Genomic DNA, 26,146 nt, shown 5'->3' on the forward strand with positions numbered 1-26,146 from the left:
CTTGACGGGACAGAATAAACAGGCATTTCATCACATAATAGGCAGGGCCAGCAGATCACTCTCTCACGTTTCTGAACGCTGTTTCCTCACGCAGGCTGCCCTGACAGTACCACATCTCTCACTGCTCCCTGATTAACAGAGAGATCGAAATCTTCCCTTCGTAGCAAGAGTACAGAGGAAGAGACTGACACAAAGGCCCAGGGGGAACATCGGTGACCTCTTGGGTGGAAGACTTTTTGCAGTCACTCTAGCTTCAGCCATTCCAAAGCGCCAGAGTAAGGGATCCCAGAATCTGAATTTCGGCACATCGTTGGAGGGCACCGTATAAAGCGATGCTAAGTAGCCGTAGTGTTGTCGGTGTGTTCCACTTTACATGTATCAGGTGAGGGGCACGTCTGCCCATTTGTGTGTGGCACAAGTCGGAAGCAAATTCTTCGTATTTTTCCAAGAGGACTGAAGTGTGAGCTGCGAAAGAGAAGAGGTAGCTGTACATGAAGTGACCGGAAGAAGACGTTAAGTCTCTCTGCACAAGTGAGCTCTTGTAACAGGTTTGCCGTCTGGTTATGTACACTCTGTGCTCTCTTGCCCATCATCCTTCCATGACAAAGGCACATGCTCCGGTAGTTATCGACTTCAGTCATTCCGCTCTTCAGCTGACCAGACATTTGGCTGCAGTTTTCCGGAAATGTCCGAGGATGCTGCAAAGAAATAGGCGGCGATGGGAGATACGACGAAGCTCTCTTTGACGGCAGTATATATTTCCAACAGAATGCTCAGTTGGAGATGGAGTTGTACCATCTGTCAGAAGTGGATGACGCCGCCAACTGAATAGAGAATAGGTGCAGGAGTAGGCCATTCCGCTCATTGAGTCTGCACCGCCATTCTGTCTGAGCATAGCTGGTCATCCACAATCAGCACCCTATCTCTGGTTCCGGCCTCTGCTATCTTTAGGAGCTGCATCTAACTGATTCAATCGAGAGAATTGGCCTGCACTGCCTTTTGAGGCGGAGCCTTCCATAGATCCGCAGCTCTCGCGGTGAAAAAGTCTTTCCTCAACGATGTCTGTTAGGTGTGTTGTTGTTGGTGAAGTCTTGTTTTTGAGGTGTTAGTTTTCAGTTGCGGTGTCTATGGATGTTCACGACTGCGACAGGTTACTCGGTTCGTGCCGATGTCTCTGTGAGGAAGCGATGGTAAAGTGAATGTTGGTCGGTACATTGAACTGGAGAGATCATTTGAAACTGTAATAACCAGTGGTATAAAGGGATGGCAGGATAATAGTTTTCATGATGGATAATGAATTGGGGAATGAGGTCATGCGTATTGACGGTGGCAGAGAGCGTGAGTATGTATATGTGATAGGTGTGGTGATGAGTGAGTGAGTGCGTGAGTGAGTGAGTCTGAGTGACTGTCTGTGAGCTGCTGATTGTGTATCGGTGAACTGTGGCAGGCATGCAATGGTGTTTGTCGGGGTGTGCAAATTATAGGAGTTTATCGCGATGTGCTGGGGAATTAGCTCAAATGTTAGAGCGCTCGCTTAGCATGCGAGAGGTAGCGAGATCGATGCTCGCATTCTCCATGGACATTTTGTATTCGGAGGAATTCGTCTCATCAAGTGCCTGCGAAGCTTCGAATGCACATTAGATGCGGCTGTCGGAGATGGAGCGGGAAGTGTCTCAGTCGAAGGGCAGGGAGAAAATGTCGTAGGTTTGCTGCGTTGAAAGCAGATAGGAGGAAAAGCTAGCTGTCAGCTGGTGTTTCAGTAATGCAGGAGCTGCAGGCGACGGTTGAAGCATAAATCAGGTGAGTGGCTGGAAGGACACTGCCCTGGTTACTGGGTGAAAAGAGAAAGTGAATCACCTTTGATTTCAACGGGTAGAAGGACGATGAGAGAGCAGTGTTGGTATGGTACTGTACCTAGAATTGTCAGACGAGCGGAGGTATGCATCATCCCGTGTCCTGTGGCCCCCAGTGCAGGAAGGACGAGATAGTTGTCATAAGCAGGCTGTTGCCATCGGTCGACAGATGCCAGGCTGAATTTTGCATAACAATTATCGGTAGGAGCCAACGTGGAGAAAAAGATGTCGCTTTTCCTTCGATAGCTGAGTTGGTAGAGCGGAGGACTGTAGAGGAAACGGAGTCATCCTTAGGTCGCTGGTTCGATTCCGGCTCGAAGGATCAGGTCTTCTTTTTACTGCGCCCATCATCAATTACATACCACAGAACTTTTCGCTGGCGCGCACATGAATGCATTTGCTACGACTCTTGACGGGACAGAATAAACAGGCATTTCATCACATGATAGGCATGGCCAGCAGATCACTCGCTCACGTTTCTGAACGCTGTTTCATCACGCAGGCTGCCCTGACAGTACCACATCTCTCACTGCTCCCTGATTAACAGAGAGATCGAAATCTTCCCTTCGCAGCAAGAGTACAGAGGAAGGGACTGACACAAAGACCCAGGGGGAACATCGGTGACCTCTTGGGTGGAAGACTTTTTGCAGTCACTCTAGCTTCAGCCATTCCAAAGCGCCAGAGCAAGGGATCCCAGAATCTGAATTTCGGCACATCGTTGGAGGGCACCGTATAAAGCGAAGCTACGTAGCCGTAGTGTTGTCGGTGTGTTCTACTTTTCATGTATCAGGTGAGGGGCACGTCTGCCCATTTGTGTATGGCACAAGTCGGAAGCAAATTCTTCGTATTTTTCCAAGAGGACTGAAGTGTGAGCTGCGAAAGAGAAGAGGTAGCTGTACATGAAGTGACCGGAAGAAGACGTTATGTCTCTCTGCACAAGTGAGCTCTTGTAACAGGTTTGCGGTCTGGTTATGTACACTCTGTGTTCTCTTGCCCATCATCCTTCCATGACAAAGGCACATGCTCCGGTAGTTATCGACTTCAGTCATTCCGCTCTTCAGCTGACCAGACATTTGGCTGCAGTTTTCCGGAAATGTCCGAGGATGCTGCAAAGAAATAGGCGGCGATGGGAGATACGACGAAGCTCTCTTTGACGGCAGTATATATTTCCAACAGAATGCTCAGTTGGAGATGGAGTTGTTCCATCTGTCAGAAGTGGATGACGCCGCCAGCTGAATAGAGAATAGGTGCAGGAGTAGGCCATTCCGCTCATTGAGTCTGCACCGCCATTCTGTCTGAGCATAGCTGGTCATCCACAATCAGCACCCTATCTCTGGTTCCGGCCCATATCCCTTGACTCTGCTATCTTTAGGAGCTGCATCTAACTGATTCAATCGAGAGAATTGGCCTGCACTGCCTTTTGAGGCGGAGCCTTCCATAGATCCGCAGCTCTCGCGGTGAAAAAGTCTTTCCTCAACGATGTCTGTTAAGTGTGTTGTTGTTGGTGAAGTCTTGTTTTTGAGGTGTTAGTTTTCAGTTGCGGTGTCTATGGATGTTCACGACTGCGACAGATTACTCGGTACGTGCCGATGTCTCTGTGAGGAAGCGATGGTAAAGTGAATGTTGGTCGGTACATTGAACTGGAGAGATCATTTGAAACTGTAATAACCAGTGGTATAAAGGGATGGCAGGATAATAGTTTTCATGATGGATAATGAATTGGGGAATGAGGTCATGCGTATTGACGGTGGCAGAGAGCGTGAGTATGTATATGTGATAGGTGTGGTGATGAGTGAGTGAGTGCGTGAGTGAGTGAGTCTGAGTGACTGTCTGTGAGCTGCTGATTGTGTATCGGTGAACTGTGGCAGGCATGCAATGGTGTTTGTCGGGGTGTGCAAATTATAGGAGTTTATCGCGATGAACTGGGGAATTAGCTCAAACGGTAGAGCGCTCGCTTTGCATGCGAGAGGTAGCGAGATCGATGCTCGCATTCTCCATGGACATTTTGTATTCGGAGCAATTCGTCTCATCAAGTGCCTGCGAAGCTTGGAATGCACAATAGATGCGGCTGTCGGAGATGGAGCGGAAAGTGTCTCAGTCGAAGGGCAGGGAGAAAATGTCGTAGGTTTGCTGCGTTGAAAGCAGATAGGAGGAAAAGCTAGCTGTCAGCTGGTGTTTCAGTAATGCAGGAGCTGCAGGCGACGGTTGAAGCATAAATCAGTTGAGTGGCTGGAAGGACACTGCCCTGGTTACTGAGTGAAAAGAGAAAGTGAATCACCTTTGATTTCAACGGGTACAAGGACGATGAGAGAGCAGTGTTGGTATGGTACTGTACCTAGAATTGTCAGAAGCGCGGAGATATGCATCAACCCGTGTCCTGTGGCCCCCAGTGCTGGAAGGACGAGGTAGTTGCCTTAGGCAGGCTTTTGCCATCGGTCGACAGATGCCAGGCTGAATTTTGCATAACGATTATCGGTAGGAGCCAACGTGGAGAAAAAGATGTCGCTTTTCCTTCGATAGCTCAGTTGGTAGAGCGGAGGACTGTAGAGGAAATGGAGTCGTCCTTAGGTCGCTGGTTCGATTCCGGCTCGAAGGATCAGGTCTTCTTTTTACTGCGCCCATCATCAATTACATACCACAGAACTTTTCGCTGGCGCGCACATGAATGCATTCGCTACGACTCTTGACGGGACAGAATAAACAGGTATTTCATCACATAATAGGCAAGGCCAGCAGATCACTCGCTCACGTTTCAGAACGCAGTTTCATCACGCAGGCTGCCCTGACAGTACCACATCACTCACTGCTCCCTGATTAACAGAACGATCGAAATCTTCCCTTCGCAGCAAGTGTTCAGAGGAAGGGACTGACACAAAGGCCCAGGGGGAACCTGAACGGTGACCTCTTGGGTGGAAGACTTTTTGCAGTCACTCTAGCTTCATCCATTCCAAAGCGCAAGAGCAAGGGATCCCAGAATCTGAATTTCGGCACATCGTTGGAGGGCACCGTATAAAGCGAAGCTAAGTAGCGGTAGTGTTGTCGGTGTGTTCCACTTTACATGTATCAGGTGAGGGGCATGTCTGCCCATTTGTGTGTGGCACAAGTCGGAAGCAAATTCTTCGTATTTTTCCAAGAGGATTGAAGTGTGAGCTGCGAAATAGACGAGGTAGCTGTACATGAAGTGACCGGAAGAAGACGTTATGTCTCTCTGCACAAGGGAGCTCTTGTAACAGGTTTGCGGTCTGGTTATGTACACACTGTGTTCTCTTGCCCATCATCCTTCCATGACAAAGGCATATGCTCCGGTAGTTATCGACTTCAGTCATTCCGCTTTTCAGCTGACCAGACATTTGGCTGCAGTTTTCCGGAAATGTCCGAGGATGCTGCAAAGAAATAGGCTGCGATGGGAGATATGACGAAGCACTGTTTGACGGCAGTATATATTTCCAACAGAATGCTCAGTTGGAGATGGAGTTGTACAATCTGTCAGAAGTGGATGACGCCGCCAACTGAATAGAGAATAGGTGCAGGAGTAGGCCATTCCGCTCATTGAGTCTGCACCGCCATTCTGTCTGAGCATAGCTGGTCATCCACAATCAGCACCCTATCCCTGGTTCCGGCCCATATCCCTTGACTCTGCTATCTTTAGGAGCTGCATCTAACTGACTCAATCGAGAGAATTGGCTTGCACTGCCTTTTGAGGCGGAGCCTTTCATAGATCCGCAGCTCTCGCGGTGAACAAGTTTTTCCTCAACGATGTCTGTTAAGTGTGTTGTTGTTGGTGAAATCTTGTTTTTGAGGGGTTAGATTTCAGCTGCGGTGACTATGGATGTTCACGACTGCGACAGATTTCTCCGTACTTGCCGATGTCTCTGTGAGGAGGCGATGGTAAAGTGAATGTTAGTCGCTACATTGAACTGGAGAGATCATTTGAAACTGCTGTTAACAACCAGTTGTATAAAGGGATGGAAGGAGAATAGTTTTCATGATGGATAATGAATTGGAGATTGAGGTCATGCGTGTTGTGGCAGAGATAGGTGGGTTGATGAGTGAGTGAGTGAGTGAGTGAGTGAGTGAGTGAGTGAGTGAGTGAGTGTGAGTGACTGTCTGTGAGCTGCTGATTGTGTATCGGTGAACTGTGGCAGGCATGCAATGGTGTTTGTCGGGGTGTGCAAATGATAGGAGTTCATCGCGATCAACTGGGGAATTAGCTCAAACGGTAGAGCGCTCGCTTAGCATGCGAGAGGTAGCGAGATCGATGCTCGCATTCTCCATGGACATTTTGTATTCGGAGGAATTCGTCTCATCAAGTGCCTGCGAAGCTTGGAATGCACAATAGATGCGGCTGTCGGAGATGGAGCGGAAAGTGTCTCAGTCGAAGGGCAGGGAGAAAATGTCGTAGGTTTGCTGCGTTGAAAGCAGATAGGAGGAAAAGCTAGCTGTCAGCTGGTGTTTCAGTAATGCAGGAGCTGCAGGCGACGGTTGAAGCATAAATCAGTTGAGTGGCTGGAAGGACACTGCCCTGGTTACTGAGTGAAAAGAGAAAGTGAATCACCTTTGATTTCAACGGGACCAAGGACGATGAGAGAGCAGTGTTGGTATGGTACTGTACCTAGAATTGTCAGACGAGCGGAGATATGCATCATCCCGTGTCCTGTGGCCCCCAGTGCTGGAAGGACGAGATAGTTGTCATAAGCAGGCTGTTGCCATCGGTCGACAGATGCCAGGCTGAATTTTGCATAACGATTATCGGTAGGAGCCAACGTGGAGAAAAAGATGTCGCTTTTCCTTCGATAGCTCAGTTGGTAGAGCGGAGGACTGTAGAGGAAACGGAGTCATCCTTAGGTCGCTGGTTCGATTCCGGCTCGAAGGATCAGGTCTTCTTTTTACTGCGCCCATCATCAATTACATACCACAGAACTTTTCGCTGGCGCGCACATGAATGCATTCGCTACGACTCTTGACGGGACAGAATAAACAGGCATTTCATCACATGATAGGCATGGCCAGCAGATCACTCGCTCACGTTTCAGAACGCAGTTTCATCACGCAGGCTGCCCTGACAGTACCACATCACTCACTGCTCCCTGATTAACAGAACGATCGAAATCTTCCCTTCGCAGCAAGTGTTCAGAGGAAGGGACTGACACAAAGGCCCAGGGGGAACCTGAACGGTGACCTCTTGGGTGGAAGACTTTTTGCAGTCACTCTAGCTTCATCCATTCCAAAGCGCAAGAGCAAGGGATCCCAGAATCTGAATTTCGGCACATCGTTGGAGGGCACCGTATAAAGCGAAGCTAAGTAGCGGTAGTGTTGTCGGTGTGTTCCACTTTACATGTATCAGGTGAGGGGCATGTCTGCCCATTTGTGTGTGGCACAAGTCGGAAGCAAATTCTTCGTATTTTTCCAAGAGGATTGAAGTGTGAGCTGCGAAATAGACGAGGTAGCTGTACATGAAGTGACCGGAAGAAGACGTTATGTCTCTCTGCACAAGGGAGCTCTTGTAACAGGTTTGCGGTCTGGTTATGTACACACTGTGTTCTCTTGCCCATCATCCTTCCATGACAAAGGCATATGCTCCGGTAGTTATCGACTTCAGTCATTCCGCTTTTCAGCTGACCAGACATTTGGCTGCAGTTTTCCGGAAATGTCCGAGGATGCTGCAAAGAAATAGGCTGCGATGGGAGATATGACGAAGCTCTGTTTGACGGCAGTATATATTTCCAACAGAATGCTCAGTTGGAGATGGAGTTGTACAATCTGTCAGAAGTGGATGACGCCGCCAACTGAATAGAGAATAGGTGCAGGAGTAGGCCATTCCGCTCATTGAGTCTGCACCGCCATTCTGTCTGAGCATAGCTGGTCATCCACAATCAGCACCCTATCCCTGGTTCCGGCCCATATCCCTTGACTCTGCTATCTTTAGGAGCTGCATCTAACTGACTCAATCGAGAGAATTGGCTTGCACTGCCTTTTGAGGCGGAGCCTTTCATAGATCCGCAGCTCTCGCGGTGAACAAGTTTTTCCTCAACGATGTCTGTTAAGTGTGTTGTTGTTGGTGAAATCTTGTTTTTGAGGGGTTAGATTTCAGCTGCGGTGACTATGGATGTTCACGACTGCGACAGATTTCTCCGTACTTGCCGATGTCTCTGTGAGGAGGCGATGGTAAAGTGAATGTTAGTCGCTACATTGAACTGGAGAGATCATTTGAAACTGCTGTTAACAACCAGTTGTATAAAGGGATGGAAGGAGAATAGTTTTCATGATGGATAATGAATTGGAGATTGAGGTCATGCGTGTTGTGGCAGAGATAGGTGGGTTGATGAGTGAGTGAGTGAGTGAGTGAGTGAGTGAGTGAGTGAGTGAGTGTGAGTGACTGTCTGTGAGCTGCTGATTGTGTATCGGTGAACTGTGGCAGGCATGCAATGGTGTTTGTCGGGGTGTGCAAATGATAGGAGTTCATCGCGATCAACTGGGGAATTAGCTCAAACGGTAGAGCGCTCGCTTAGCATGCGAGAGGTAGCGAGATCGATGCTCGCATTCTCCATGGACATTTTGTATTCGGAGGAATTCGTCTCATCAAGTGCCTGCGAAGCTTGGAATGCACAATAGATGCGGCTGTCGGAGATGGAGCGGAAAGTGTCTCAGTCGAAGGGCAGGGAGAAAATGTCGTAGGTTTACTGCGTTGAAAGCAGATAGGAGGAAATGTTAGCTGTCAGCTGGTGTTTCAGTAATGCAGGAGCTGCAGGCGACGGTTGAAGCATAAATCAGGTGATTGGCTGGAAGGACATTGCCCTGGTTACTGGGTGAAAAGAGAAAGCTGAGTCACCTTTGATTTGAACGAGCACAAGGAGGATGAAAGGGCTGTGTTGGTATGGTACTGTACCTAGAATTGTCAGAAGCGAGGAGATATGCATCATCCCGTGTCCTGTGGCCCCCAGTGCTGGAAGGACGAGGTAGTTGCCTTAGGCAGGCTTTTGCCATTGGTCGACAGATGCCAGGCTGAATTTTGCATAACGATTATCGGTAGGAGCCAACGTGGAGAAAAAGATGTCGCTTTTCCTTCGATAGCTGAGTTGGTAGAGCGGAGGACTGTAGAGGAAATGGAGTCATCCTTAGGTCGCTGGTTCGATTCCGGCTCGAAGGATCAGGTCTTCTTTTTACTGCGCCCATCATCAATTACATACCACAGGGCTTTTCGCTGGCACACACATGAATGCATTCGCTACGACTCTTGACGGGACAGAATAAACAGGCATTTGATCACATAATAGGCAGGGCCAGCAGATCACTCTCTCACGTTTCTGAACGCTGTTTCCTCACGCAGGCTGCCCTGACAGTACCACATCTCTCACTGCTCCCTGATTAACAGAGAGATCGAAATCTTCCCTTCGTAGCAAGAGTACAGAGGAAGAGACTGACACAAAGGCCCAGGGGGAACATCGGTGACCTCTTGGGTGGAAGACTTTTTGCAGTCACTCTAGCTTCAGCCATTCCAAAGCGCCAGAGCAAGGGATCCCAGAATCTGAATTTCGGCACATCGTTGGAGGGCACCGTATAAAGCGATGCTACGTAGCCGTAGTGTTGTCGGTGTGTTCTACTTTTCATGTATCAGGTGAGGGGCACGTCTGCCCATTTGTGTATGGCACAAGTCGGAAGCAAATTCTTCGTATTTTTCCAAGAGGACTGAAGTGTGAGCTGCGAAAGAGAAGAGGTAGCTGTACATGAAGTGACCGGAAGAAGACGTTATGTCTCTCTGCACAAGTGAGCTCTTGTAACAGGTTTGCGGTCTGGTTATGTACACACTGTGTTCTCTTGCCCATCATCCTTCCATGACAAAGGCATTTGCACCGGTAGTTATCGACTTCAGTCATTCCGCTCTTCAGCTGACCAGACATTTGGCTGCAGTTTTCCGGAAATGTCCGAGGATGCTGCAAAGAAATAGGCGGCGATGGGAGATACGACGAAGCTCTCTTTGACGGCAGTATATATTTCCAACAGAATGCTCAGTTGGAGATGGAGTTGTACAATCTGTCAGAAGTGGATGACGCCGCCAACTGAATAGAGAATAGGTGCAGGAGTAGGCCATTCCGCTCATTGAGTCTGCACCGCCATTCTGTCTGAGCATAGCTGGTCATCCACAATCAGCACCCTATCTCTGGTTCCGGCCCATATCCCTTGACTCTGCTATCTTTAGGAGCTGCATCTAACTGATTCAATCGAGAGAATTGGCCTGCACTGCCTTTTGAGGCGGAGCCTTCCATAGATCCGCAGCTCTCGCGGTGAAAAAGTCTTTCCTCAACGATGTCTGTTAAGTGTGTTGTTGTTGGTGAAGTCTTGTTTTTGAGGTGTTAGTTTTCAGTTGCGGTGTCTATGGATGTTCACGACTGCGACAGATTACTCGGTACGTGCCGATGTCTCTGTGAGGAAGCGATGGTAAAGTGAATGTTGGTCGCTACATTGAACTGGAGAGATCATTTGAAACTGTAATAACCAGTGGTATAAAGGGATGGCAGGATAATAGTTTTCATGATGGATAATGAATTGGGGAATGAGGTCATGCGTATTGACGGTGGCAGAGAGCGTGAGTATGTATATGTGATAGGTGTGGTGATGAGTGAGTGAGTGCGTGAGTGAGTGAGTCTGAGTGACTGTCTGTGAGCTGCTGATTGTGTATCGGTGAACTGTGGCAGGCATGCAATGGTGTTTGTCGGGGTGTGCAAATTATAGGAGTTTATCGCGATGTGCTGGGGAATTAGCTCAAATGGTAGAGCGCTCGCTTAGCATGCGAGAGGTAGCGAGATCGATGCTCGCATTCTCCATGGACATTTTGTATTCGGAGGAATTCGTCTCATCAAGTGCCTGCGAAGCTTGGAATGCACAATAGATGCGGCTGTCGCAGATAGAGCGGGAAGTGTCTCTGTCGAAGGGCAGGGAGAAAATGTCGTAGGTTTGCTGCGTTGAAAGCAGATAGGAGGAAAAGCTAGCTGTCAGCTGGTGTTTCAGTATTGCAGGAGCTGCAGGCGACGGTTGAAGCATAAATCAGGTGAGTGGCTGGAAGGACATTGCCCTGGTTACTGGGTGAAAAGAGAAAGTGAATCACCTTTGATTTCAACGGGTAGAAGGACGATGAGAGAGCAGTGTTGGTATGGTACTGTACCTAGAATTGTCAGAAGCGCGGAGATATGCATCATCCCGTGTCCTGTGGCCCCCAGTGCTGGAAGGACGAGATAGTTGCAATAAGCAGGCTTTTGCCATCGGTCGACAGATGCCAGGCTGAATTTTGCATAACGATTATCGGTAGGAGCCAACGTGGAGAAAAAGATGTCGCTTTTCCTTCGATAGCTCAGTTGGTAGAACGGAGGACTGTAGAGGAAACGGAGTCATCCTTAGGTCGCTGGTTCGATTCCGGCTCGAAGGATCAGGTCTTCTTTTTACTGCGCCCATCATCAATTACATACCACAGAACTTTTCGCTGGCGCGCACATGAATGCATTCGCTACGACTCTTGACGGGATAGAATAAACAGGCATTTCATCACATGATAGGCATGGCCAGCAGATCACTCGCTCACGTTTCAGAACGCAGTTTCATCACGCAGGCTGCCCTGACAGTACCACATCTCTCACTGCTCCCTGATTAACAGAACGATCGAAATCTTCCCTTCGCAGCAAGTGTACAGAGGAAGGGACTGATACAAAGGCCCAGGGGGAACATCGGTGACCTCTTGGGTGGAAGACTTTTTGCAGTCACTCTAGCTTCAGCCATTCCAAAGCGCCAGATCAAGGGATCCCAGAATCTGAATTTCGGCACATCGTTGGAGGGCACCGTATAAAGCGAAGCTACGTAGCCGTAGTGTTGTCGGTGTGTTCTACTTTACATGTATCAGGTGAGGGGCACGTCTGCCCATTTGTGTATGGCACAAGTCGGAAGCAAATTCTTCGTATTTTTTCAAGCGGACTGAAGTGTGAGCTGCGAAAGAGAAGAGGTAGCTGTACATGAAGTGACCGGAAGAAGACGTTATGTCTCTCTGCACAAGTGAGCTCTTGTAACAGGTTTGCGGTCTGGTTATTTACACACTGTGTTCTCTTGCCCATCATCCTTCCATGACAAAGGCATATGCTCCGGTAGTTATCGACTTCAGTCATTCCGCTCTTCAGCTGACTAGACATTTGGCTGCAGTTTTCCGGAAATGTCCGAGGATGCTGCAAAGAAATAGGCGGCGATGGGAGATACGACGAAGCTCTCTTTGACGGCAGTATATATTTCCAACAGAATGCTCAGTTGGAGATGGAGTTGTACAATCTGTCAGAAGTGGATGACGCCGCCAACTGAATAGAGAATAGGTGCAGGAGTAGGCCATTCCGCTCATTGAGTCTGCACCGCCATTCTGTCTGAGCATAGCTGGTCATCCACAATCAGCACCCTATCTCTGGTTCCGGCCCATATCCCTTGACTCTGCTATCTTTAGGAGCTGCATCTAACTGATTCAATGGAGAGAATTGGCCTGCACCGCCTTCTGAGGCGGAGCCTTCCATAGATCCGCAGCTCTCGCGGTGAAAAAGTCTTTCCTCAACGATGTCTGTTAAGTGTGTTGTTGTTGGTGAAGTCTTGTTTTTGAGGTGTTAGTTTTCAGTTGCGGTGTCTATGGATGTTCACGACTGCGACTGATTACTCGGTTCGTGCCGATGTCTCTGTGAGGAAGCGATGGTAAAGTGAATGTTGGTCGGTACATTGAACTGGAGAGATCATTTGAAACTGTAATAACCAGTGGTATAAAGGCATGGCAGGATAATAGTTTTCATGATGGATAATGAATTTTAGAATGAGGTCATGCGTATTGACGGTGGCAGAGTGCGTGAGTATGTATATGTGATAGGTGGGGTGATGAGTGAGTGAGTGCGTGAGTGAGTGAGTCTGAGTGACTGTGAGCTGCTGATTGTGTATCGGTGAACTGTGGCAGGCATGCAATGGTGTTTGTCGGGGTGTGCAAATTATAGGAGTTTGTCGCGATGTGCTGGGGAATTAGCTCAAATGGTAGAGCGCTCGCTTAGCATGCGAGAGGTAGCGAGATCGATGCTCGCATTCTCCATGGACATTTTGTATTCGGAGGAATTCGTCTCATCAAGTGCCTGCGAAGCTTGGAATGCACAATAGATGCGGCTGTCGCAGATAGAGCGGGAAGTGTCTCTGTCGAAGGGCAGGGAGAAAATGTCGTAGGTTTGCTGCGTTGAAAGCAGATAGGAGGAAAAGCTAGCTGTCAGCTGGTGTTTCAGTATTGCAGGAGCTGCAGGCGACGGTTGAAGCATAAATCAGGTGAGTGGCTGGAAGGACATTGCCCTGGTTACTGGGTGAAAAGAGAAAGTGAATCACCTTTGATTTCAACGGGTAGAAGGACGATGAGAGAGCAGTGTTGGTATGGTACTGTACCTAGAATTGTCAGAAGCGCGGAGATATGCATCATCCCGTGTCCTGTGGCCCCCAGTGCTGGAAGGACGAGATAGTTGCAATAAGCAGGCTTTTGCCATCGGTCGACAGATGCCAGGCTGAATTTTGCATAACGATTATCGGTAGGAGCCAACGTGGAGAAAAAGATGTCGCTTTTCCTTCGATAGCTCAGTTGGTAGAGCGGAGGACTGTAGAGGAAACGGAGTCATCCTTAGGTCGCTGGTTCGATTCCGGCTCGAAGGATCAGGTCTTCTTTTTACTGCGCCCATCATCAATTACATACCACAGAACTTTTCGCTGGCGCGCACATGAATGCATTCGCTACGACTCTTGACGGGATAGAATAAACAGGCATTTCATCACATGATAGGCATGGCCAGCAGATCACTCGCTCACGTTTCAGAACGCAGTTTCATCACGCAGGCTGCCCTGACAGTACCACATCTCTCACTGCTCCCTGATTAACAGAACGATCGAAATCTTCCCTTCGCAGCAAGTGTACAGAGGAAGGGACTGATACAAAGGCCCAGGGGGAACATCGGTGACCTCTTGGGTGGAAGACTTTTTGCAGTCACTCTAGCTTCAGCCATTCCAAAGCGCCAGATCAAGGGATCCCAGAATCTGAATTTCGGCACATCGTTGGAGGGCACCGTATAAAGCGATGCTACGTAGCCGTAGTGTTGTCGGTGTGTTCTACTTTACATGTATCAGGTGAGGGGCACGTCTGCCCATTTGTGTATGGCACAAGTCGGAAGCAAATTCTTCGTATTTTTCCAAGAGGACTGAAGTGTGAGCTGCGAAAGAGAAGAGGTAGCTGTACATGAAGTGACCGGAAGAAGACGTTATGTCTCTCTGCACAAGTGAGCTCTTGTAACAGGTTTGCGGTCTGGTTATTTACACACTGTGTTCTCTTGCCCATCATCCTTCCATGACAAAGGCATATGCTCCGGTAGTTATCGACTTCAGTCATTCCGCTCTTCAGCTGACTAGACATTTGGCTGCAGTTTTCCGGAAATGTCCGAGGATGCTGCAAAGAAATAGGCGGCGATGGGAGATACGACGAAGCTCTCTTTGACGGCAGTATATATTTCCAACAGAATGCTCAGTTGGAGATGGAGTTGTACAATCTGTCAGAAGTGGATGACGCCGCCAACTGAATAGAGAATAGGTGCAGGAGTAGGCCATTCCGCTCATTGAGTCTGCACCGCCATTCTGTCTGAGCATAGCTGGTCATCCACAATCAGCACCCTATCTCTGGTTCCGGCCCATATCCCTTGACTCTGCTATCTTTAGGAGCTGCATCTAACTGATTCAATCGAGAGAATTGGTCTGCACCGCCTTCTGAGGCGGAGCCTTCCATAGATCCGCAGCTCTCGCGGTGAAAAAGTCTTTCCTCAACGATGTCTGTTAAGTGTGTTGTTGTTGGTGAAGTCTTGTTTTTGAGGTGTTAGTTTTCAGTTGCGGTGTCTATGGATGTTCACGACTGCGACTGATTACTCGGTTCGTGCCGATGTCTCTGTGAGGAAGCGATGGTAAAGTGAATGTTGGTCGGTACATTGAACTGGAGAGATCATTTGAAACTGTAATAACCAGTGGTATAAAGGCATGGCAGGATAATAGTTTTCATGATGGATAATGAATTTTAGAATGAGGTCATGCGTATTGACGGTGGCAGAGTGCGTGAGTATGTATATGTGATAGGTGGGGTGATGAGTGAGTGAGTGCGTGAGTGAGTGAGTCTGAGTGACTGTGAGCTGCTGATTGTGTATCGGTGAACTGTGGCAGGCATGCAATGGTGTTTGTCGGGGTGTGCAAATTATAGGAGTTTGTCGCGATGTGCTGGGGAATTAGCTCAAATGGTAGAGCGCTCGCTTAGCATGCGAGAGGTAGCGAGATCGATGCTCGCATTCTCCATGGACATTTTGTATTCGGAGGAATTCGTCTCATCAAGTGCCTGCGAAGCTTGGAATGCACAATAGATGCGGCTGTCGCAGATAGAGCGGGAAGTGTCTCTGTCGAAGGGCAGGGAGAAAATGTCGTAGGTTTGCTGCGTTGAAAGCAGATAGGAGGAAAAGCTAGCTGTCAGCTGGTGTTTCAGTATTGCAGGAGCTGCAGGCGACGGTTGAAGCATAAATCAGGTGAGTGGCTGGAAGGACATTGCCCTGGTTACTGGGTGAAAAGAGAAAGTGAATCACCTTTGATTTCAACGGGTAGAAGGACGATGAGAGAGCAGTGTTGGTATGGTACTGTACCTAGAATTGTCAGAAGCGCGGAGATATGCATCATCCCGTGTCCTGTGGCCCCCAGTGCTGGAAGGACGAGATAGTTGCAATAAGCAGGCTTTTGCCATCGGTCGACAGATGCCAGGCTGAATTTTGCATAACGATTATCGGTAGGAGCCAACGTGGAGAAAAAGATGTCGCTTTTCCTTCGATAGCTCAGTTGGTAGAGCGGAGGACTGTAGAGGAAACGGAGTCATCCTTAGGTCGCTGGTTCGATTCCGGCTCGAAGGATCAGGTCTTCTTTTTACTGCGCCCATCATCAATTACATACCACAGAACTTTTCGCTGGCGCGCACATGAATGCATTCGCTACGACTCTTGACGGGATAGAATAAACAGGCATTTCATCACATGATAGGCATGGCCAGCAGATCACTCGCTCACGTTTCAGAACGCAGTTTCATCACGCAGGCTGCCCTGACAGTACCACATCTCTCACTGCTCCCTGATTAACAGAACGATCGAAATCTTCCCTTCGCAGCAAGTGTACAGAGGAAGGGACTGATACAAAGGCCCAGGGGGAACATCGGTGACCTCTTGGGTGGAAGACTTTTTGCAGTCACTCTAGCTTCAGCCATTCCAAAGCGCCAGATCAAGGGATCCCAGAATCTGAATTTCGGCACATCGTTGGAGGGCACCGTATAAAGCGATGCTACGTAGCCGTAGTGTTGTCGGTGTGTTCTACTTTACATGTATCAGGTGAGGGGCACGTCTGCCCATTTGTGTATGGCACAAGTCGGAAGCAAATTCTTCGTATTTTTCCAAGAGGACTGAAGTGTGAGCTGCGAAAGAGAAGAGGTAGCTGTACATGAAGTGACCGGAAGAAGACGTTATGTCTCTCTGCACAAGTGAGCTCTTGTAACAGGTTTGCGGTCTGGTTATTTACACACTGTGTTCTCTTGCCCATCATCCTTCCATGACAAAGGCATATGCTCCGGTAGTTATCGACTTCAGTCATTCCGCTCTTCAGCTGACTAGACATTTGGCTGCAGTTTTCCGGAAATGTCCGAGGATGCTGCAAAGAAATAGGCGGCGATGGGAGATACGACGAAGCTCTCTTTGACGGCAGTATATATTTCCAACAGAATGCTCAGTTGGAGATGGAGTTGTACAATCTGTCAGAAGTGGATGACGCCGCCAACTGAATAGAGAATAGGTGCAGGAGTAGGCCATTCCGCTCATTGAGTCTGCACCGCCATTCTGTCTGAGCATAGCTGGTCATCCACAATCAGCACCCTATCTCTGGTTCCGGCCCATATCCCTTGACTCTGCTATCTTTAGGAGCTGCATCTAACTGATTCAATCGAGAGAATTGGTCTGCACCGCCTTCTGAGGCGGAGCCTTCCATAGATCCGCAGCTCTCGCGGTGAAAAAGTCTTTCCTCAACGATGTCTGTTAAGTGTGTTGTTGTTGGTGAAGTCTTGTTTTTGAGGTGTTAGTTTTCAGTTGCGGTGTCTATGGATGTTCACGACTGCGACAGATTACTCGGTTCGTGCCGATGTCTCTGTGAGGAAGCGATGGTAAAGTGAATGTTGGTCGCTACATTGAACTGGAGAGATCATTTGAAACTGTAATAACCAGTGGTATAAAGGGATGGCAGGATAATAGTTTTCATGATGGATAATGAATTGGGGAATGAGGTCATGCGTATTGACGGTGGCAGAGAGCGTGAGTATGTATATGTGATAGGTGTGGTGATGAGTGAGTGAGTGCGTGAGTGAGTGAGTCTGAGTGACTGTCTGTGAGCTGCTGATTGTGTATCGGTGAACTGTGGCAGGCATGCAATGGTGTTTGTCGGGGTGTGCAAATTATAGGAGTTTATCGCGATGTGCTGGGGAATTAGCTCAAATGGTAGAGCGCTCGCTTAGCATGCGAGAGGTAGCGAGATCGATGCTCGCATTCTCCATGGACATTTTGTATTCGGAGGAATTCGTCTCATCAAGTGCCTGCGAAGCTTGGAATGCACAATAGATGCGGCTGTCGCAGATAGAGCGGGAAGTGTCTCTGTCGAAGGGCAGGGAGAAAATGTCGTAGGTTTGCTGCGTTGAAAGCAGATAGGAGGAAAAGCTAGCTGTCAGCTGGTGTTTCAGTATTGCAGGAGCTGCAGGCGACGGTTGAAGCATAAATCAGGTGAGTGGCTGGAAGGACATTGCCCTGGTTACTGGGTGAAAAGAGAAAGTGAATCACCTTTGATTTCAACGGGTAGAAGGACGATGAGAGAGCAGTGTTGGTATGGTACTGTACCTAGAATTGTCAGAAGCGCGGAGATATGCATCATCCCGTGTCCTGTGGCCCCCAGTGCTGGAAGGACGAGATAGTTGCAATAAGCAGGCTTTTGCCATCGGTCGACAGATGCCAGGCTGAATTTTGCATAACGATTATCGGTAGGAGCCAACGTGGAGAAAAAGATGTCGCTTTTCCTTCGATAGCTCAGTTGGTAGAACGGAGGACTGTAGAGGAAACGGAGTCATCCTTAGGTCGCTGGTTCGATTCCGGCTCGAAGGATCAGGTCTTCTTTTTACTGCGCCCATCATCAATTACATACCACAGAACTTTTCGCTGGCGCGCACATGAATGCATTCGCTACGACTCTTGACGGGATAGAATAAACAGGCATTTCATCACATGATAGGCATGGCCAGCAGATCACTCGCTCACGTTTCAGAACGCAGTTTCATCACGCAGGCTGCCCTGACAGTACCACATCTCTCACTGCTCCCTGATTAACAGAACGATCGAAATCTTCCCTTCGCAGCAAGTGTACAGAGGAAGGGACTGATACAAAGGCCCAGGGGGAACATCGGTGACCTCTTGGGTGGAAGACTTTTTGCAGTCACTCTAGCTTCAGCCATTCCAAAGCGCCAGATCAAGGGATCCCAGAATCTGAATTTCGGCACATCGTTGGAGGGCACCGTATAAAGCGAAGCTACGTAGCCGTAGTGTTGTCGGTGTGTTCTACTTTACATGTATCAGGTGAGGGGCACGTCTGCCCATTTGTGTATGGCACAAGTCGGAAGCAAATTCTTCGTATTTTTTCAAGCGGACTGAAGTGTGAGCTGCGAAAGAGAAGAGGTAGCTGTACATGAAGTGACCGGAAGAAGACGTTATGTCTCTCTGCACAAGTGAGCTCTTGTAACAGGTTTGCGGTCTGGTTATTTACACACTGTGTTCTCTTGCCCATCATCCTTCCATGACAAAGGCATATGCTCCGGTAGTTATCGACTTCAGTCATTCCGCTCTTCAGCTGACTAGACATTTGGCTGCAGTTTTCCGGAAATGTCCGAGGATGCTGCAAAGAAATAGGCGGCGATGGGAGATACGACGAAGCTCTCTTTGACGGCAGTATATATTTCCAACAGAATGCTCAGTTGGAGATGGAGTTGTACAATCTGTCAGAAGTGGATGACGCCGCCAACTGAATAGAGAATAGGTGCAGGAGTAGGCCATTCCGCTCATTGAGTCTGCACCGCCATTCTGTCTGAGCATAGCTGGTCATCCACAATCAGCACCCTATCTCTGGTTCCGGCCCATATCCCTTGACTCTGCTATCTTTAGGAGCTGCATCTAACTGATTCAATGGAGAGAATTGGCCTGCACCGCCTTCTGAGGCGGAGCCTTCCATAGATCCGCAGCTCTCGCGGTGAAAAAGTCTTTCCTCAACGATGTCTGTTAAGTGTGTTGTTGTTGGTGAAGTCTTGTTTTTGAGGTGTTAGTTTTCAGTTGCGGTGTCTATGGATGTTCACGACTGCGACAGATTACTCGGTTCGTGCCGATGTCTCTGTGAGGAAGCGATGGTAAAGTGAATGTTGGTCGGTACATTGAACTGGAGAGATCATTTGAAACTGTAATAACCAGTGGTATAAAGGCATGGCAGGATAATAGTTTTCATGATGGATAATGAATTTTAGAATGAGGTCATGCGTATTGACGGTGGCAGAGTGCGTGAGTATGTATATGTGATAGGTGGGGTGATGAGTGAGTGAGTGCGTGAGTGAGTGAGTCTGAGTGACTGTGAGCTGCTGATTGTGTATCGGTGAACTGTGGCAGGCATGCAATGGTGTTTGTCGGGGTGTGCAAATTATAGGAGTTTGTCGCGATGTGCTGGGGAATTAGCTCAAATGGTAGAGCGCTCGCTTAGCATGCGAGAGGTAGCGAGATCGATGCTCGCATTCTCCATGGACATTTTGTATTCGGAGGAATTCGTCTCATCAAGTGCCTGCGAAGCTTGGAATGCACAATAGATGCGGCTGTCGCAGATAGAGCGGGAAGTGTCTCTGTCGAAGGGCAGGGAGAAAATGTCGTAGGTTTGCTGCGTTGAAAGCAGATAGGAGGAAAAGCTAGCTGTCAGCTGGTGTTTCAGTATTGCAGGAGCTGCAGGCGACGGTTGAAGCATAAATCAGGTGAGTGGCTGGAAGGACATTGCCCTGGTTACTGGGTGAAAAGAGAAAGTGAATCACCTTTGATTTCAACGGGTAGAAGGACGATGAGAGAGCAGTGTTGGTATGGTACTGTACCTAGAATTGTCAGAAGCGCGGAGATATGCATCATCCCGTGTCCTGTGGCCCCCAGTGCTGGAAGGACGAGATAGTTGCAATAAGCAGGCTTTTGCCATCGGTCGACAGATGCCAGGCTGAATTTTGCATAACGATTATCGGTAGGAGCCAACGTGGAGAAAAAGATGTCGCTTTTCCTTCGATAGCTCAGTTGGTAGAGCGGAGGACTGTAGAGGAAACGGAGTCATCCTTAGGTCGCTGGTTCGATTCCGGCTCGAAGGATCAGGTCTTCTTTTTACTGCGCCCATCATCAATTACATACCACAGAACTTTTCGCTGGCGCGCACATGAATGCATTCGCTACGACTCTTGACGGGATAGAATAAACAGGCATTTCATCACATGATAGGCATGGCCAGCAGATCACTCGCTCACGTTTCAGAACGCAGTTTCATCACGCAGGCTGCCCTGACAGTACCACATCTCTCACTGCTCCCTGATTAACAGAACGATCGAAATCTTCCCTTCGCAGCAAGTGTACAGAGGAAGGGACTGATACAAAGGCCCAGGGGGAACATCGGTGACCTCTTGGGTGGAAGACTTTTTGCAGTCACTCTAGCTTCAGCCATTCCAAAGCGCCAGATCAAGGGATCCCAGAATCTGAATTTCGGCACATCGTTGGAGGGCACCGTATAAAGCGAAGCTACGTAGCCGTAGTGTTGTCGGTGTGTTCTACTTTACATGTATCAGGTGAGGGGCACGTCTGCCCATTTGTGTATGGCACAAGTCGGAAGCAAATTCTTCGTATTTTTCCAAGAGGACTGAAGTGTGAGCTGCGAAAGAGAAGAGGTAGCTGTACATGAAGTGACCGGAAGAAGACGTTATGTCTCTCTGCACAAGTGAGCTCTTGTAACAGGTTTGCGGTCTGGTTATTTACACACTGTGTTCTCTTGCCCATCATCCTTCCATGACAAAGGCATATGCTCCGGTAGTTATCGACTTCAGTCATTCCGCTCTTCAGCTGACTAGACATTTGGCTGCAGTTTTCCGGAAATGTCCGAGGATGCTGCAAAGAAATAGGCGGCGATGGGAGATACGACGAAGCTCTCTTTGACGGCAGTATATATTTCCAACAGAATGCTCAGTTGGAGATGGAGTTGTACAATCTGTCAGAAGTGGATGACGCCGCCAACTGAATAGAGAATAGGTGCAGGAGTAGGCCATTCCGCTCATTGAGTCTGCACCGCCATTCTGTCTGAGCATAGCTGGTCATCCACAATCAGCACCCTATCTCTGGTTCCGGCCCATATCCCTTGACTCTGCTATCTTTAGGAGCTGCATCTAACTGATTCAATCGAGAGAATTGGTCTGCACCGCCTTCTGAGGCGGAGCCTTCCATAGATCCGCAGCTCTCGCGGTGAAAAAGTCTTTCCTCAACGATGTCTGTTAAGTGTGTTGTTGTTGGTGAAGTCTTGTTTTTGAGGTGTTAGTTTTCAGTTGCGGTGTCTATGGATGTTCACGACTGCGACAGATTACTCGGTTCGTGCCGATGTCTCTGTGAGGAAGCGATGGTAAAGTGAATGTTGGTCGGTACATTGAACTGGAGAGATCATTTGAAACTGTAATAAGCAGTGGTATAAAGGCATGGCAGGATAATAGTTTTCATGATGGATAATGAATTTTAGAATGTCATGCGTATTGACGGTGGCAGAGTGCGTGAGTATGTATATGTGATAGGTGTGGTGATGAGTGAGTGAGTGCGTGAGTGAGTGAGTCTGAGTGACTGTGAGCTGCTGATTGTGTATCGGTGAACTGTGGCAGGCATGCAATGGTGTTTGTCGGGGTGTGCAAATTATAGGAGTTTATCGCGATGTGCTGGGGAATTAGCTCAAATGGTAGAGCGCTCGCTTAGCATGCGAGAGGTAGCGAGATCGATGCTCGCATTCTCCATGGACATTTTGTATTCGGAGGAATTCGTCTCATCAAGTGCCTGCGAAGCTTGGAATGCACAACAGATGCGGCTGTCGCAGATAGAGCGGGAAGTGTCTCTGTCGAAGGGCAGGGAGAAAATGTCGTAGGTTTGCTGCGTTGAAAGCAGATAGGAGGAAAAGCTAGCTGTCAGCTGGTGTTTCAGTATTGCAGGAGCTGCAGGCGACGGTTGAAGCATAAATCAGGTGAGTGGCTGGAAGGACACTGCCCTGGTTACTGGTTGAAAAGAGAAAGTGAATCACCTTTGATTTCAACGGGTAGAAGGACGATGAGAGAGCAGTGTTGGTATGGTACTGTACCTAGAATTGTCAGAAGCGCGGAGATATGCATCATCACGTGTCCAGTGGCCCCCAGTGCTGGAAGGACGAGATAGTTGCAATAAGCAGGCTTTTGCCATCGGTCGACAGATGCCAGGCTGAATTTTGCATAACGATTATCGGTAGGAGCCAACGTGGAGAAAAAGATGTCGCTTTTCCTTCGATAGCTCAGTTGGTAGAGCGGAGGACTGTAGAGGAAACGGAGTCATCCTTAGGTCGCTGGTTCGATTCCGGCTCGAAGGATCAGGTCTTCTTTTTACTGCGCCCATCATCAATTACATACCACAGAACTTTTCGCTGGCGCGCACATGAATGCATTCGCTACGACTCTTGACGGGACAGAATAAACAGGCATTTCATCACATGATAGGCAAGGCCAGCAGATCACTCGCTCACGTTTCAGAACGCAGTTTCATCACGGAGGCTGCCCTGACAGTACCACATCTCTCACTGCTCCCTGATTAACAGAACGATCGAAATCTTCCCTTCGCAGCAAGTGTACAGAGGAAGGGTTTGACACAAAGGCCCAGGGGGAACATCGGTGACCTCTTGGGTGGAAGACTTTTTGCAGTCACTCTAGCTTCAGCCATTCCAAAGCGCCAGAGCAAGGGATCCCAGAATCTGAATTTCGGCACATCGTTGGAGGGCACCGTATAAAGCGAAGCTAAGTAGCGGTAGTGTTGTCGGTGTGTTCCACTTTACATGTATCAGGTGAGGGGCACGTCTGCCCATTTCTGTGTAGCACAAGTCGGAAGCAAATTCTTCGTATTTTTCCAAGAGGATTGAACTGTGAGCTGCGAAAGAGAAGAGGTGGCTGTACATGAAGTGACCGGAAGAAGACGTTATGTCTCTCTGCACAAGTGAGCTCTTGTAACAGGTTTGCGGTCTGGTTATGTACACACTGTGTTCTCTTGCCCATCATCAGTCCAGGACAAAGGCATATGCTCCAGTACTTATCGACTTCAGTCATTCCGCTTTTCAGCTGACTAGACATTTGGCTGCAGTTTTCCGGAAATGTCCGAGGATGCTGCAAAGAAATAGGCGGCGATGGGAGATACGACGAAGCTCTCTTTGACGGCAGTATATATTTCCAACAGAATGCTCAGTTGGAGATGGAGTTGTACAATCTGTCAGAAGTGGATGACGCCGCCAACTGAATAGAGAATAGGTGCAGGAGTAGGCCATTCCGCTCATTGAGTCTGCACCGCCATTCTGTCTGACCATAGCTGGTCATCCACAATCAGCACCCTATCCCTGGTTCCGGCCCATATCCCTTGACTCTGCTATCTTTAGGAGCTGCATCTAACTGACTCAATCGAGAGAATTGGCTTGCACTGCCTTTTGAGGCGGAGCCTTTCATAGATCCGCAGCTCTCGCGGTGAACAAGTTTTTCCTCAACGATGTCTGTTAAGTGTGTTGTTGTTGGTGAAATCTTGTGTTTGAGGGGTTAGATTTCAGCTGCGGTGACTATGGATGTTCACGACTGCGACAGATTTCTCCGTACTTGCCGATGTCTCTGTGAGGAGGCGATGGTAAAGTGAATGTTAGTCGCTACATTGAACTGGAGAGATCATTTGAAACTGCTGTTAACAACCAGTTGTATAAAGGGATGGAAGGAGAATAGTTTTCATGATGGATAATGAATTGGAGATTGAGGTCATGCGTATTGACGGTGGCAGAGATAGGTGGGTTGATGAGTGAGTGAGTGAGTGAGTGAGTGAGTGTGAGTGACTGTCTGTGAGCTGCTGATTGTGTATCGGTGAACTGTGGCAGGCATGCAATGGTGTTTGTCGGGGTGTGCAAATGATAGGAGTTTATCGCGATGAACTGGGGAATTAGCTCAAACGGTAGAGCGCTCGCTTAGCATGCGAGAGGTAGCGAGATCGATGCTCGCATTCTCCATGGACATTTTGTATTCGGAGGAATTCGTCTCATCAAGTGCCTGCGAAGCTTGGAATGCACAATAGATGCGGCTGTCGGAGATGGAGCGGAAAGTGTCTCAGTCGAAGGGCAGGGAGAAAATGTCGTAGGTTTACTGCGTTGAAAGCAGATAGGAGGAAATGTTAGCTGTCAGCTGGTGTTTCAGTAATGCAGGAGCTGCAGGCGACGGTTGAAGCATAAATCAGGTGATTGGCTGGAAGGACATTGCCCTGGTTACTGGGTGAAAAGAGAAAGCTGAGTCACCTTTGATTTGAACGAGCACAAGGAGGATGAAAGGGCTGTGTTGGTATGGTACTGTACCTAGAATTGTCAGAAGCGAGGAGATATGCATCATCCCGTGTCCTGTGGCCCCCAGTGCTGGAAGGACGAGGTAGTTGCCTTAGGCAGGCTTTTGCCATTGGTCGACAGATGCCAGGCTGAATTTTGCATAACGATTATCGGTAGGAGCCAACGTGGAGAAAAAGATGTCGCTTTTCCTTCGATAGCTGAGTTGGTAGAGCGGAGGACTGTAGAGGAAATGGAGTCATCCTTAGGTCGCTGGTTCGATTCCGGCTCGAAGGATCAGGTCTTCTTTTTACTGCGCCCATCATCAATTACATACCACAGGGCTTTTCGCTGGCACACACATGAATGCATTCGCTACGACTCTTGACGGGACAGAATAAACAGGCATTTGATCACATAATAGGCAGGGCCAGCAGATCACTCTCTCACGTTTCTGAACGCTGTTTCCTCACGCAGGCTGCCCTGACAGTACCACATCTCTCACTGCTCCCTGATTAACAGAGAGATCGAAATCTTCCCTTCGTAGCAAGAGTACAGAGGAAGAGACTGACACAAAGGCCCAGGGGGAACATCGGTGACCTCTTGGGTGGAAGACTTTTTGCAGTCACTCTAGCTTCAGCCATTCCAAAGCGCCAGAGCAAGGGATCCCAGAATCTGAATTTCGGCACATCGTTGGAGGGCACCGTATAAAGCGATGCTACGTAGCCGTAGTGTTGTCGGTGTGTTCTACTTTTCATGTATCAGGTGAGGGGCACGTCTGCCCATTTGTGTATGGCACAAGTCGGAAGCAAATTCTTCGTATTTTTCCAAGAGGACTGAAGTGTGAGCTGCGAAAGAGAAGAGGTAGCTGTACATGAAGTGACCGGAAGAAGACGTTATGTCTCTCTGCACAAGTGAGCTCTTGTAACAGGTTTGCGGTCTGGTTATGTACACACTGTGTTCTCTTGCCCATCATCCTTCCATGACAAAGGCATTTGCACCGGTAGTTATCGACTTCAGTCATTCCGCTCTTCAGCTGACCAGACATTTGGCTGCAGTTTTCCGGAAATGTCCGAGGATGCTGCAAAGAAATAGGCGGCGATGGGAGATACGACGAAGCTCTCTTTGACGGCAGTATATATTTCCAACAGAATGCTCAGTTGGAGATGGAGTTGTACAATCTGTCAGAAGTGGATGACGCCGCCAACTGAATAGAGAATAGGTGCAGGAGTAGGCCATTCCGCTCATTGAGTCTGCACCGCCATTCTGTCTGAGCATAGCTGGTCATCCACAATCAGCACCCTATCTCTGGTTCCGGCCCATATCCCTTGACTCTGCTATCTTTAGGAGCTGCATCTAACTGATTCAATCGAGAGAATTGGCCTGCACTGCCTTTTGAGGCGGAGCCTTCCATAGATCCGCAGCTCTCGCGGTGAAAAAGTCTTTCCTCAACGATGTCTGTTAAGTGTGTTGTTGTTGGTGAAGTCTTGTTTTTGAGGTGTTAGTTTTCAGTTGCGGTGTCTATGGATGTTCACGACTGCGACAGATTACTCGGTACG

The 26,146-nt window shown here is 48.7% G+C and overlaps 14 non-coding genes across 14 annotated transcripts; all 14 read left to right on the forward strand.

Annotated features, from left to right (window-relative positions):
• Nucleotides 1-4,363: 4,363 nt before the first annotated feature.
• trnay-gua (transfer RNA tyrosine (anticodon GUA)) lies at nt 4,364-4,449 on the forward strand. Its single transcript is given in 2 exon segments — nt 4,364-4,400; nt 4,414-4,449. It is a non-coding gene; the product is annotated as a tRNA-Tyr (tRNA).
• A 2,191-nt stretch (nt 4,450-6,640) lies between these two features.
• Nucleotides 6,641-6,726, forward strand: trnay-gua (transfer RNA tyrosine (anticodon GUA)). Its single transcript is given in 2 exon segments — nt 6,641-6,677; nt 6,691-6,726. It is a non-coding gene; the product is annotated as a tRNA-Tyr (tRNA).
• A 3,876-nt stretch (nt 6,727-10,602) lies between these two features.
• trnaa-agc (transfer RNA alanine (anticodon AGC)) lies at nt 10,603-10,675 on the forward strand. The gene has a single exon. It is a non-coding gene; the product is annotated as a tRNA-Ala (tRNA).
• Nucleotides 10,676-11,188: 513 nt separating this feature from the next.
• trnay-gua (transfer RNA tyrosine (anticodon GUA)) lies at nt 11,189-11,274 on the forward strand. The gene is given in 2 exon segments: nt 11,189-11,225; nt 11,239-11,274. It is a non-coding gene; the product is annotated as a tRNA-Tyr (tRNA).
• Nucleotides 11,275-12,872: 1,598 nt separating this feature from the next.
• Nucleotides 12,873-12,945, forward strand: trnaa-agc (transfer RNA alanine (anticodon AGC)). Its single transcript has one exon. It is a non-coding gene; the product is annotated as a tRNA-Ala (tRNA).
• A 513-nt stretch (nt 12,946-13,458) lies between these two features.
• Nucleotides 13,459-13,544, forward strand: trnay-gua (transfer RNA tyrosine (anticodon GUA)). The gene is given in 2 exon segments: nt 13,459-13,495; nt 13,509-13,544. It is a non-coding gene; the product is annotated as a tRNA-Tyr (tRNA).
• Nucleotides 13,545-15,142: 1,598 nt separating this feature from the next.
• On the forward strand, nt 15,143-15,215 carry trnaa-agc (transfer RNA alanine (anticodon AGC)). Its single transcript has one exon. It is a non-coding gene; the product is annotated as a tRNA-Ala (tRNA).
• A 513-nt stretch (nt 15,216-15,728) lies between these two features.
• On the forward strand, nt 15,729-15,814 carry trnay-gua (transfer RNA tyrosine (anticodon GUA)). The gene is given in 2 exon segments: nt 15,729-15,765; nt 15,779-15,814. It is a non-coding gene; the product is annotated as a tRNA-Tyr (tRNA).
• Nucleotides 15,815-17,416: 1,602 nt separating this feature from the next.
• On the forward strand, nt 17,417-17,489 carry trnaa-agc (transfer RNA alanine (anticodon AGC)). The gene has a single exon. It is a non-coding gene; the product is annotated as a tRNA-Ala (tRNA).
• A 513-nt stretch (nt 17,490-18,002) lies between these two features.
• trnay-gua (transfer RNA tyrosine (anticodon GUA)) lies at nt 18,003-18,088 on the forward strand. The gene is given in 2 exon segments: nt 18,003-18,039; nt 18,053-18,088. It is a non-coding gene; the product is annotated as a tRNA-Tyr (tRNA).
• A 1,598-nt stretch (nt 18,089-19,686) lies between these two features.
• trnaa-agc (transfer RNA alanine (anticodon AGC)) lies at nt 19,687-19,759 on the forward strand. Its single transcript has one exon. It is a non-coding gene; the product is annotated as a tRNA-Ala (tRNA).
• Nucleotides 19,760-20,272: 513 nt separating this feature from the next.
• On the forward strand, nt 20,273-20,358 carry trnay-gua (transfer RNA tyrosine (anticodon GUA)). The gene is given in 2 exon segments: nt 20,273-20,309; nt 20,323-20,358. It is a non-coding gene; the product is annotated as a tRNA-Tyr (tRNA).
• A 1,595-nt stretch (nt 20,359-21,953) lies between these two features.
• trnaa-agc (transfer RNA alanine (anticodon AGC)) lies at nt 21,954-22,026 on the forward strand. Its single transcript has one exon. It is a non-coding gene; the product is annotated as a tRNA-Ala (tRNA).
• Nucleotides 22,027-22,539: 513 nt separating this feature from the next.
• trnay-gua (transfer RNA tyrosine (anticodon GUA)) lies at nt 22,540-22,625 on the forward strand. Its single transcript is given in 2 exon segments — nt 22,540-22,576; nt 22,590-22,625. It is a non-coding gene; the product is annotated as a tRNA-Tyr (tRNA).
• Nucleotides 22,626-26,146: the final 3,521 nt, after the last annotated feature.

Source organism: Hypanus sabinus, chromosome 1 (assembly GCF_030144855.1).
Source record: "Hypanus sabinus isolate sHypSab1 chromosome 1, sHypSab1.hap1, whole genome shotgun sequence".
In the NCBI taxonomy this organism is placed as follows: Eukaryota; Metazoa; Chordata; class Chondrichthyes; order Myliobatiformes; family Dasyatidae; genus Hypanus; species Hypanus sabinus.